The 10,399-nt window shown below is 46.7% G+C and overlaps 1 pseudogene; it reads right to left on the reverse strand.

Annotated features, from left to right (window-relative positions):
- Window positions 1-1,351: 1,351 nt before the first annotated feature.
- LOC147418465 (uncharacterized) lies at window positions 1,352-6,513 on the reverse strand (annotated as a pseudogene).
- Between the last annotated feature and the right edge of the window lie 3,886 nt (window positions 6,514-10,399).

Below are 10,399 nucleotides of genomic sequence, written 5' to 3' on the forward strand. Positions count from 1 at the left end.
TACCCTCTGTAATGTAACCTGCACGGGGTGGTCTAGGGCCTCTAGGCAATCATCTGCGTGTACTATCTCTATCTCCTCTCTCCTAATCATGTGGTCGATCACATAGGTGGCACGATAGTGTTCTGTAAAAGTGCCCACCCTCGTGTCGTCTGGATGGACTCTGAACATGTACAATGTCTATGTGTGGCCAATAGAGGTGGGGCACTGGACAAAATAACGTATGTGTGTGTCCGTGTAGCATGGCCGGCCTCTGTGCTCGCCTACAAGTTGTTGGGGGGTCATAGCATAGCACAGCACAATCCACCATCATATTTTGTCAACTCGATGGACCCAACCTGGCTAGGACATGGAAGAGCACACACAGACACGTATGCATGTCAAAGGGACAATTAGTGAAGTGGATCTAAGCATCTGATAAATCTATGGCAAGGTGTGAAGACCTAGACACACACTACAGTCTTTGCTATGAGCTAGCTCACTACCAACTCCATCTATCGGCCTAATCTCTCACACACGAGTTAATCCTACTCAAAGCTCACTATTAATCACTACACACTCGTTAATCAAGCATACATGAGCACAGACAAGCATAGCCAAGCCACACATGGACTACACCAATCTACACACACATAGGCATGCTTAATTAAAGAGGGAACCTCATCAAAGAGAGTGATTAAGACACAAAATCAACCTCAAATCATGACTTAATCAAGCATTAATTACATCAATGCAAAGATGAGAGAGAAGAGAATAGAGTTTACTTGCGGGATGACGCCAATCTGTCAATACATGCGCATACACTACAAGAGATTGTGTGCACTTGTGACGTTCTTAGCGACGAAAATACATTGGGTTTTTATACTCCCCGGCGTCACTAAGACCGTCGCTAAAAGCGCAATACAGGAACGTCGCTATATAGCGACGTCTATAGCAACAATCATAGCTATGTTTACAAGCCACCTATAGCGACGTTCATAGCGACGCTGCAAAGCTTTATATAGCAACGCTTATAGTGACGCCCGAGAGAAAAAAAAACTAGTGATGCCCTGCCACTCATCAACCATATTGAATGTTTCAATAATAGAGTAAACCTAAATGAATCCAAGATTAGCCCAGATTCACCTTTGAAAGAAAGTGCAAGCTTAGATATAGACCCAAAGTAGTCACCCACAAGACAATATAACCATTAACTCCATCGTCCATAGTATTGTTTGTAGATAAAGATACAAAACTGACAAAAGTAAATTGATGAAAGTAAATCAATGACAATTGTACACATCATAGGCAAAATCACTTGATTGTTTGCATCATAGGAAAAATCACTTGATTGTTAAACTTTGAAAACGTAACAGTTAGAACACCATTGTCATTATTGAAAAAATATACATGGTTTTCCAATAGTTACAAAAAGACGTATAAACGTTGGAAAGGGGGAAGGGGGAACAAACCCAGCACACTCTACACCGCCTCTCTATAGCCCAGGGAATATCCGGCACCCCTAACCACATAGAAATTCCCACACGCACACTTTTTTGTAAAACTCTACTACCAGGCTCTCCTTTGAGCATCATCGACCACGCACACTCACACATAAACACCTCATGAGTACCACAAGCCCATCAAAAACACCATCACATCCCAACATCAATCGATGCATACAACTCCCCAATCAGTAAACGCAGTCACACAAGGAGGCGACACACGCCTCGACCACACATACAAGTTGCCCGCACAATCTCTCTACCTCCCTCTATGCTCACATACACACAATCCCAGAGCCACCGCTACCACGGGCATACGGCAAAAAACACGAGGCAGATAATATTGACGGCAAACTCGACAAAAAACCACAACCCAACTATGTATCATATAAACCCAATCAAATACAATGATGGCGTATTCGATAGTTGCCGACTTCATAGCATAATGCTTCATGCAGTTTGATCCTCTCCGCACTGGCAATCTCTTTCCAAGATTTCTCAAAGCATTTCTAATGGCGGTACTTCTCTTCTACTCACGGCCGAACTCCCCCGCTCGTCATGCTTACCCCAACTTGTAGCTGCACAAATCTCGGTCTCTCTCTTCACCTTGGCCTTCTTTTCCGGCTACTGCATATGAAGCCCCGCCATGCTCGCCTCCTTTGTGCTGTTCCAAAGCTCCTCCTCTCTAAGTGGCTTCTCGGCCTTATCCTCCTGCTCACGCCAAGGTGGCTTCCCCTTAAAGCTTCTGCAGTGTGCCCTTGGTTGCTTGCTGGCGAGCCCTGGCTGCACCCCTGTTTGTGCTTTCCGGGCCTGGCTTAGAGAACCCTTTCTCTACCTCCTCGAGTGTGCCTCGCTACTGGCCAGCCCCGCCTCTTCTCCCTCTGTAGAGCTCGCGGCACTCATCCCCTGCTTAGTATGGCCACCCTCGCCTCCCTTCTCTCTGTCGAGCTTGCGGCGCTCGCCATGCCCCCTTCTCACCATCCCACCATCTTTCTACTGCTCCAAGCCCCGCCACCTCAAGGCGGCCCTCCCTTGATCACACTACAAGCTGCTCCTCAACAGCGCTCACATCCTCCCCATGCAGTTTCTACATCTACTGTGTGTCCATGCAGTCGGTGGCTCCCATGCAACTCGCCAAAGACTGGCGTCTCTTTCCTCGGCTTCTACTCGTCAGCGTCTGTTGCAACTGCAGATCGACATTAGCTTCAAAAAAAACCATTTCCTTTTTTTTAAAGAAAAAACTTCGACTTAGCTGCGTTTCCCACGCTCTTCAATGGTCGGCACCTCTCGATAGCCCTTCGTTCCAATGCAACTTGCTCACAATAGCAATCGATAAATGATCGTGTCAAGCGTGCTCTTCGAGTATTCATATCATGGCAACACCTGACGAGGATATCAACCATACTTCAACATTTTGTCACAACCCACCTTTGCAAATCTTCAGAACGGCCTTCGACCAATGAATAGCCCCATTTTGCATACACATCCTACAGCCCTTGTTCCAAGTTGCACCTAGTATTGGCCGAAGCACCTTGTCATCACCCTGCATGTCGCCATATTCCTGTTGTTGACTCTTTCTCGGGTCGACGTTTGTTGGATGTACCATCATTTCCCACCCCCTTGTTGAGCATTTATGCTCGACCACATCATTATGTAGATAATATAGCATTGCATAAGAAAAAATTGATAGAGATTATGTACAAGAAGCATTAGATAGATAGAGAGAGATATTCATATGCTGTAGAGCCCGCCCGGGTCAAATGGAAAGCCGCAGGCTTCCCCAAGCATAGTGTAAACGCCACCTGGATCAAAGATATGGTATTGCTCATCATCATCCATCTGTAAAGAATATGCACACCACCCCTGCTTTGCACCTATAAATTTGTAGCCAACCATTCCTGTAAAGCTTGATAACACCATCTTTCAAAAAACTGCATGCGTAAATCATTTTCCCACCCAAAACAAGCCTGTACACCCTGCACAACTTCTGCATCCTGTGTTCCCCAGCCATCGGCTAGAGACTCCTCCATAGCATCACCATATTCAAGAAAAACAACCTGTAGCAATTGGCATAGCGGCGCTTGCATAGCCACTTTCAACAGCATATTAATCAACAGCATGGCACCCACCTGCAGTAACTCATCATCCGAAGCAAATGCTGGCATACCTTCATCTGTAGGCGCTTCAAACAGCACTGAAGCAGGCAAAAAGCCTTGCATACCTTGTATTTTCGCAGCAACCAAAACCTGTGACTCGTCATCTACATCGACCACTGGATCATCGAACCCCCAGTCTGCTTTATCGAAGCACTCTTCTTCAGTCAACATGGCCATACCATCACAAGGCAAGAGAGAGGGTTTCCCAATCCCCTGGTCCGCACAAAATGTCTCTTCACCTGCAATCTGTTGCTCTTTGACCACCTTATCGACATGCATAACATCATATGTCTCATACCTTTGAGAAAGCAGACTCCGTTTTCCATGTGCTATCCATATCCAAGGCACTGCTATAGCTCGAATACACCTCGGCTTTATCCACAAAATGCACCGGTTTGGGCACTTCAGCTATCTTCTCCACTGATTTCTTTTTGGAAGTCACTTGGTCAAGCACATCAGGCGGTACTCGGTAGACTCCTCTCTGCAGCGGCTGAGGCCTCATAGGCCCACACGGTATCGTCTCTACTCTGTCATCACGCCTCTCCACTGCTACCACATGTGCATCAACAAAGGGTCGGATTACCTGAAGCTCTTCCCTAGCAATTGGCCTTGGCACCAATGGACTCACCAAAACCTGCTTTGCTTGTTGCTTCTTTAAAACCTTCTTCGTCCTGCCCTGCGCATAGGCTACTGCCTCCTTGTATGTGCACGGTCCATCTATCTCGACTTTATCCTGCACTTTTACATGCAAGCAATCTACAAACTTGGTCATCTTCAAAAAATCTACATTCTCTACGGCAGTTACCTTAACCAACTTGCTCCATATGGCCTCGAACTCCCTCACGAATGCTTGGAAATCACCATCAAGGCTTTGCTTTAGGTTTTCCATCATCTGCTTCACTTCACTCCACTGGGTGTTGGCCACATATTGGCCTCGGAATGCTGCTTCCAATGTGCTTTAATCTTGTTTTTATTCAACCTGCAAGCCCTCGTACCATACCTTTGCTTTTCCACGAGCCAGGAGCGGGAAAGCTTGGCCACTCCCTCTTCTCTTGACAAGCCGTTGTCCAGCAAAAAAAGGCCGTAGTCTTGCAGCCAAACCTCAGCATCTTCAGCACCTGTAAAAGTCAGAAACCCCGACCATGCCATTCTTGTTAGATCCTGCTCTTCAAACCGTGACACCGTCTTCGACTTCACCAAGAAGAAATCAGTAGCTCCTCATTGGGGGCACCACTGATAGAAAGGGGGAAGGAGGAACAAACCCAGCACACTCTACACCGCCTCTCTATAGCCGAGGGAATATCCGGAACCCCTAACCACACAGAAATTCCCACACATGCACACTTTTTTGTAAAACTCTACTACCAGGCTCTCCTTTGAGCATCATCGACCACACACACTCACACATAAACACCTCAGCACCACAAGCCCATCAAAAACACCATATATCCCAACATCAATCGATGCATACAACTCCCCAATCGGTAAACGCACTCACATAGGGAGGCGACACACGCCTCGAACACACATACAAGTTGCTCGCACAATCTCTCTACCTCCCTCTCTGCTCACATACACACAATCCCGGAGCCACCGCTAGCACGGGCATACAACAAAAAACGCGAGGCAATATTAACTCGACAAAAAACCACAACCCAACTATGTATCACATAAACCCAATCAAATACAATGATGGCGAGTTCGATAGTTGCCGACTTCATAGCATAATGCTTCATGCAGTTTGATCCTCTCCGCACTGGCGATCTCTTTCCAAGCTTTCTCAAAGCGGTTCTACTGGCAGTACTTCTCTTCTACTCACGGTCGAACTCCCCCGCTCCTCATGCTTACCCCAACTTGTAACTGCACAGATCTCGGCCTTTCTCTTCACCTTGGCCTTCTTTTCCGGCTATTGCACATGACGCCCCACCATGCTCGCCTCCTTCGTGCTGTTCCAAAGCTCCTCATCTCTAAATGGCTTCTCAACCTTATCCTCCTGCTCACGCCAAGGTGGCTGCCCCTTAAAGCTTCTGCAGTGTGCCCTTGGTTGCTTGCTGGTGAGCCCTGGCTGCACCCCTGTTTGTGCTTTCCGGGCCTGGCTTAGAGAACCCTTTCTCTATCACCTCGAGTGTGCCTCGCTACTGGCCAGCCCCGCCTCTTCTCCCTCTGTCGAGCTTGCGGCCCTCAGCCCCTGCTTAGTATGGCCACCCTCGCCATGCCCCCTTCTTACCAACCTGCCATCTTTCTACTGCTCCAAGCCCCGCCACCTCAAGGCGGCCCTCCCTTGATCACACTACAGGCTGCTCCTCAGCAGCACTCACGTCCTCCCCATGTAGTTTCTACATCTACTGTGTGTTCTCATGCAGTTGGCGGCTCCCATGCAACTCGCCAAAGACTGGCGGCTCTTTCCCCGGCTTCTGCTCGTCACCGTCTGTTGCAACTGCAGATCGACATTAGCTTCAAAAGAAACCATTTCCTTTTTTTTTTAAGAAAAAACTTTGACTTAGCTGTGTTTCCCGCACTCTTCAATTGTCGGCACCTCTCGGCAACCCTTTGTTCCAATGCAACTTGCTCACAATAGCAATCAATAAATGATCGTGCTGACTGTGCTCTTTGAGTATTTATATCACGACAACACCTGGCGAGGATATCGACCATACTTCAACATTTTGTCTCAACCCACCCTGGCAAAGCTTCAAAACGGCCTTCGACCAACGAAAAGCCCCATTTTGCATACACATCCTGCAACCCTTGTTCTAAGTTGCACCTAGTACTGGCCGAAGCACCTTATCATCACCCTGCATGTCACCATATTCTTGTTGTTGACTCTTTCTCGGGTCAACGTTTGTTGGATGTACAAACGCCATCTCATAATACATATGCCATGACAAAAGGAAACTAATGTTATCTAGCTACGGTTAGACTGACGTCGTCTAATCAGATGTCTCATCGCGTCCAAGCGGCGTATCTATTGGATTCTACAAAAAAAAACAATAAGACAGCTTTCTGTAAGAATAAACATATAATTTACAAAACAATACAAGAAATAGAAAAGAGTAAATCCTAATACTAACCATGCCGCTGCAAGAACTCAGAATGTCCATCAGGGCGTTTAAGCCCTTCCTACGTGCATACTCGCGCTCGTACGGTGTGGGGTCACGTCCTGTCATCGACCACTGTCAAAACATACAAAGAATCCATTATGTTAGAATTTAAAAACCCCTAAACCCTAAACTATCAAACCTAAAGAGCAATGCAAAAACACCTACAAAATCAGCCTCAAATGATGCCCACCTGCCGCTCCCCAAGTGGTGCGAGCTCCCCGCCTCTACTCGCGCTTTGGCTGCCTCCTTTTGTTGCTTCCACTTGTCAGGATTCTCGCGCGCTGCTTTCTTTGCATTCTGCCAATCTTCTTTGGCCAGCCAATCTGGTATGTTCCACCCATGCTTACTTGCTTTTTGCACTTCGAAATGCTTGTGCTTGCAGTATTCGCGCATTCGAACCTTCATCAGGTCTTCATTGAAGCGGTCATCCCGTGTTGAAACGGGAAACTCGTTATGCAGCATGCTGATGACTCTGTCTTTTAAATCACTTGGTACTTCACTCCAGGTGTTTAGTATGTAGTGTCTAAACACATGAGAGCAAAGACCGCGCATGCGCGAGATCACCTTCTTGTCTTCATCATCCAAGATGATGCCGCCGCTGAAGTTGACAAAGTAAGGCAAGCCCTCTTGTCGGTGACGCGTGAACCTGGGTGTCCCGACAGGGGTCTCTAGCGACATGTCGATGGGGGTACGAACGTCAGGTGTCTCCACTGGAGTCTGGGCCCCGAAGCGAGGAGTGTCGATTGGGGTGACTCCTGGAGGAGTAGCTAGTGGTGTGTAGCTGCTAGGAACGGCCGTTAGCCGCACAAAACCTGGCGTAGATGGCGATGCCGTGGCTGGTCTCGGGGCAGGCAAAGAAGGGGAGGGTAAAGAGCCTCGTTGAACACAAGGTGGTGTCGAGGCATCGGCGGTGGCATCCCCACAACAACCGCCGCCGCCACCACTAGAGTGTCGGTGCCTAGACGAGTGTGAAGATTCTCTCGTCGACACCGAAGCTTCGGAGCGTGTTGCATGCTCCGAAACAGAGGGATACGCTAAAGGAGTAGGAACACGTGATGGTGCTCTAGAGCGATGACGCTCCACGTACCACTGCCTTTGTTGGGGTGACAAAGAAGAAAGAAAGTCATCATCATCCATACCTACATTAAACACGCGAACATTTAATCTTAATATTGAATGAATGGAGAAGAAAACATGGACAAGTAGAGACAGAGAAAGACAGAGAGAGAGAGAGAGAGAGAGAGAGAGAGAGAGAGAGGACTCATAAAGGGGGAGAGATTCCTGGGTAGAGAGATTTCATTGAATTTCTGTAAATTTGTAAAAGCACTGCGCTCCGGGTGAGATGGAGACTGAAGCTGCAATTGCAAAGGTCTGCTCATAGATGTTGCTTGTCCCACCACTAATTATGGCTTTAAGAGGTCTCTCTCTCATCATCGCAAAGCTCAGTATAACTTCCTATATCTATATAGAGCTCTCCGTTTGGACAGATGTCCTCTGTTTCATTTTGTAGATCCTCTGCATACACCCCATAGAGAGTAGCAGCTTGATGCTCGTCTGGCACCACCTCAGCGGCTTCTGACTAAGCATCTTCTCCGATCTCCTCCATTGATGCCGCTGTGATTGGCACATGGTAGCTTTCATACGTCCGTACACTACGAGGGGCTACCTCTGTAATGGAATTTGCCTATTCAATTTGAGAGTAGCGGAATTTAATGAGAGTACTTTCCAGAAATGATTTTGTGAGCATAGCGGGTAGACATAATTGAAGATAGCAACATAATTATAGCAATTAGTTAACTTGGCATAGACAATACTTTTGCAAGAGAGAGAATTTAGAGAACATGACAACAGTTGAGGACCGGATTTATGTGGAGCCGGTCCCCCCTCCAATAGGCATTTGTATTATGATTTCTCCCATAAAAAGAGACTTGTTACAATACATTCTTTGTGTTCCTTGTGACCTAGGTGAAGCAATGAAGATGGAAAGCTTCATGCATCACCATCATAGCATAACCTAAACTTGAAGAAAGCTTTAACTACACCAAGCCTCAGTCCCAAGACCTCAAACACCTTCGAAGGTGGAGAGAGCTAGCAGGGAATGAGGGTAGGGAAGAGGAAGAAGAAACATTTCGTAGGAGAAAGAATTAGTTCCTCACTTATCATACTCTTGTTGCTAGCATACATAATAGCATAGTAATGAAGAAGAAATAGATGGCAAGCTCAAGCATTGAAGCATGGCTCTTGGATGGATTTGCACTCCATAGCCAAGAGTGTTGGTGTAGGCTCTCAACCTCTACTTGCTTGGAGAAGGAGAGGGAGCTCTTGCACTTTGCATAGTACACAATGAGAGTGCTTGTGAGTGTGTGTTGGTGAGTATAGCCCCTAAGCACCCCCCTAGCTTGCTTGGGTCGACCCCTCCTTGTAGCTCATGCTTGAAGCTCATTGGACCCCTCCAGGCCTAGCCAATCACAAGCAGAAGCCATTACAAGCAACATGGGTAGCCTTGGGACAAGTGTCCCCCTTTCCCCTTTAAGAGAGAGGATTTGATAAATGCAAAAACAATTATATAATTCAAGTAATTTATCATTGGACCCCTTTGAAGCCTAGCCAATAGGCTTCAAGCAACACATGAAGGTAACATGGGTAGGGACCTGACATGTGTCCTTGCTGCCTCTTCAAGCTGGGGCTTCCCTTGTGAGTGTGAGTGTGTGTTCTCTCTCTAATCCCTAGGAAAAGGGCTCGCCCCCCTCTTGTAGGGATGCTTTTGACTTTAGGAGCTCAAGCACCTTAGTCATCAAGCATGACAAAGCACTTGGACTAGGGGGTATTCCCACAAGCATCTCAGGCAAGCATGTCAAGGCACCTCAAGCACCTTAATCAAGCGGCAAGTCAAGCACCTCAAGCATGGAGCCAGTCAAGCACCTCAAGCATCTTAATCAAGCACCTCAAGCACGACAAGCACCTCAAGCAGGACAAGCACCTTGAGCTTGGGCCGGGTTCCCACCTCAAGCTCAGCCCTAGCTTACCTAAGGTCAAAGGACTTTTACACACATTATTGGAGGTCTTCAATGAAGCTAACCCTAAGGTCTTATGCTCCATTGGTTAGCCTTGCTCTTGATAGACCATCTCCCATTTGGGCCCCTTTACTATTGGCCCCGTGTTGAGATAGATCTATAAGTACATATTTATATCTTAACACTTGTTCCCATTTATTCTCCCACATTAAGTGATCAATTTAATATGAGAAAATCATTTGGGTTGGTTAGATATTAGATTTTATGACATTACCTCTCTCTTGAAATCATAGTCGTCCTCGACTATGAGGTAAAAGAGATAAAGTCTTAGTCATTAGTCAATCGTACTTAGCGGGTAGAGGATCCCTTTTTTACCCTACGACATCTTTCCAAGATGGATGACTAATCCATTTGGTGCTTGGGAGACATAGCTGCCGCAAGCATGTCTGCTCTTTAGTCCATTTCATTCTCCCAAAGTAGAGTGACAAATTCTACTTGGTGTTTGAGAGACGTCGTCTTCACAAACATGATTCTAAGGATGTATACTAGTTAAATTTGTGCACAATTAAAAAGAGGATTAGTCTTATAAGACAAAAACATGAGTCATTTAAAAGAGAATTGTACATTTTCTTACTCTAATGTAGCAT

Source organism: Adiantum capillus-veneris, chromosome 30 (genome assembly GCF_014529385.1).
Source record: "Adiantum capillus-veneris isolate H3 chromosome 30, ASM1452938v2, whole genome shotgun sequence".
NCBI classification, from domain to species: Eukaryota; Viridiplantae; Streptophyta; class Polypodiopsida; order Polypodiales; family Pteridaceae; genus Adiantum; species Adiantum capillus-veneris.